The sequence below is a fragment of the Myotis lucifugus genome, unplaced genomic scaffold, assembly GCF_000147115.1.
Source record: "Myotis lucifugus unplaced genomic scaffold, Myoluc2.0 scaffold_471, whole genome shotgun sequence".
Taxonomy (NCBI): domain Eukaryota; kingdom Metazoa; phylum Chordata; class Mammalia; order Chiroptera; family Vespertilionidae; genus Myotis; species Myotis lucifugus.
The window spans coordinates 142,926-145,321 of NW_005871519.1; the positions used below are offsets into that span (position 1 = coordinate 142,926).

Consider the following 2,396-nt stretch of genomic DNA (forward strand, 5'->3'; position numbering starts at 1 on the left):
CACGGCACGCCTCCGCCCGGTGACTGGCCGAGCTCGGGAGCGCTGTCCGCGGACCACCCGCGTCAGGGCGGGCGTCGGGCTTGTCCTCGCTGGCCCTTCTCCCATGTCCTTCCCTGGCTGCCTGGCACGACCACCTGCTAAGCAGGACCCCAGAGTCCTTGCTGGCTCCTGTCTCCTTCACCCCCGCCCTCCCCACCCCCGGAGCTGGGCCCGCCGCCTCCCTCCCGGACTCGGCCGAAAGCAGCCGTGAAACAAGGCACGGGGACGACTCCTCCTCGCTGCCCCCTGCTCCTCACAGCACCTCACTGAGGGGCGAGGAGACAGGTCCCGGGGTGACAGCCTCGGTTCAACAGGTGCAGGGGGTCCCCTCTCCCAGGAGCCGAGACCGTGCAGGCCCCAGCCTGCCACCTGCCCCTGCCCCTGCCCCTCAGGGGCTCTGGGCACCACCCCTGCAGGCGCTGCAGGCGGCCCGGGTGAACCTGCCTGGTTGGCTGGCACCTGGAGCCTCTGAACCCTTAGTCCCTGTGACTGACGTGGTTTCAGGCACAAGGCCCTCAGGGGGCTACAGCTGGGGACCCAGGCTCCTTCAGGGGAGCCATCTGCAAGCCGGCACACCCGGGCTGTCCTGCCCTGACTCACAGCCACTGCCCGGCTCCACCCTCCTTTCCTGCCATCCCCGCCGCAAACCAGAACTGCTGGGCCCTGCGTGACTCACCTGAGCCCTCCAAGCCTTCCGGCGGCCGAGGGCAGCCACCCAGCAATGCCAGCTCATGAGATGTCTCCCAAGTGCCTAGAGCAGCGGTCGCCCACCGGAGGTCCGCGGGCCCGGAGGAGCCCTCCCCAAGGCCGGCAGGCTGGAGGGGGCTGCCAGTCGGTCAAGCATCAGTGAGAACGAGCAGCTTTGCCCACTCACGGTCCTTGGAGCAGGAGGAGCGGGAGGGTGTGGGACGGAGCCCCTGGTTTCCCAGGGGAGGGCGGGGGCGCGATGAGCGGCTGTTCTTGGGAAATGTGTGTGCTGCCCTGACCCCGAGGAGAGCCCCGCTGAGAAGGACTACAGCTCCCCTGCAAGAGTCAGAACCTCAGCATGGACCCCGTGCCATCAGAAGCTGGAGAAGACACGGGGGGGGGGGGGGCGAGGTCCGGGGGCCTGGGCAGTGAGAGGGCCGCCGGGAGTGGGTGACGGACCGTCTGCCAGGGCGGTGAGTCACCCTGCACAGTGCCGGCAGGTCCCCGCCCGCACACCTGCAGGTCCGGACGGGCGTGCCGTCTGTGCTGGGTGCTGACGGGCTGGCGGATGGAGTGTCGCCATGTGAATGGCACCCAGTGAGTTTCAGGTGTCGGGCCGGGCTAAGGATCCTCATAAGCACTACGAAACCCAATTGTCCTTATGAAACATTTTATTTTCTAACAATGTATTTTTATTGATTTCAGAGAGGAAGGGAGAGGGAGAGAAGATAGAAACATCACTGATGAGAGAGAACCATTGATCGGCTGCCTCCTGCACGCCCCTCACTGGGGATCGAGCCCGCAACCCGGGCCTGTGCCTTGCCTGGGAACTGAACCGCGACCTCCTGGTTCACATAGGACGATGCTCAACCATGGAGCCGCGCCGGCCGGGCATGAAGCAACATTTTTGATGTACACAGAGATGAATGCAGACGCTGAGAAATGCTGGGAGTATTTCAAGAAAGAAAATCTACCACCTCGCGGCCAGAGCTGCTTTTGATCGCAGGGAACCCTGTCATCAGAAGCATTTTTTTTAAACAGAAGAGCCCCAGACTGTTTCAACAATTCACGGCTGACTTAGGACAGCACCCGAGGCGATGTCAGGAACTGACCCTTCCTGGGAAGGCTGACTTCCCGTTCCCGAAGGCCCAGGGCGAATCCTGGTCCGGCCCGGTGACTGAGAACCACCCCCGTCCCCCCCTGCATTTCCTCTGTGGACCGCCCCCCCCCCCGCCCCCGCCATAACAGGTCCCTTGTTCATTCAACAAATTTTTCCTGAACTTCGCCAATGTCTGGGGCTGGGTGGGGTCCTGGGATGGGTGCCCGCGGCCCCGCCCTCCAGGAGGACACGCAGGTGGGGTGGCAGCGACCAGGTGGTTAGAACAGGACGTGCCAAGTGTCTGCAGGGCGAGGCGGGTCAGAAAGCTGTGAGAGTGAAGCCCCAAGGACACCGACCTGGGAGGGAGGGTGTCCCCAGCACGGGTGGGTGTCCTGGGCATGGGGTGGGTGTCACGGGGTATGGGGCGGGTGTCCCGGGGTATGGGGCGGGTGTCCCGGGGTATGGGGTGGGTGTCCCGGGGTATGGGGCGGGTGTCCCGGGGCATGGGGCGGGTGTCCCGGGGTATGGGGCGAATGTCCCGGGGTATGGGGTGGGTGTCCCGGGGTATGGG

General features: G+C 65.0%; 1 long non-coding RNA gene across 1 annotated transcript; it reads left to right on the top strand.

The window, feature by feature from the left end:
* Nucleotides 1–747: 747 nt before the first annotated feature.
* On the top strand, nucleotides 748–1,753 carry LOC111823341. Its single transcript, XR_002826375.1, has 2 exons — nucleotides 748–885; nucleotides 1,585–1,753. It is a non-coding gene; the product is annotated as an uncharacterized LOC111823341 (long non-coding RNA).
* The last annotated feature ends 643 nt before the right edge of the window (nucleotides 1,754–2,396 follow it).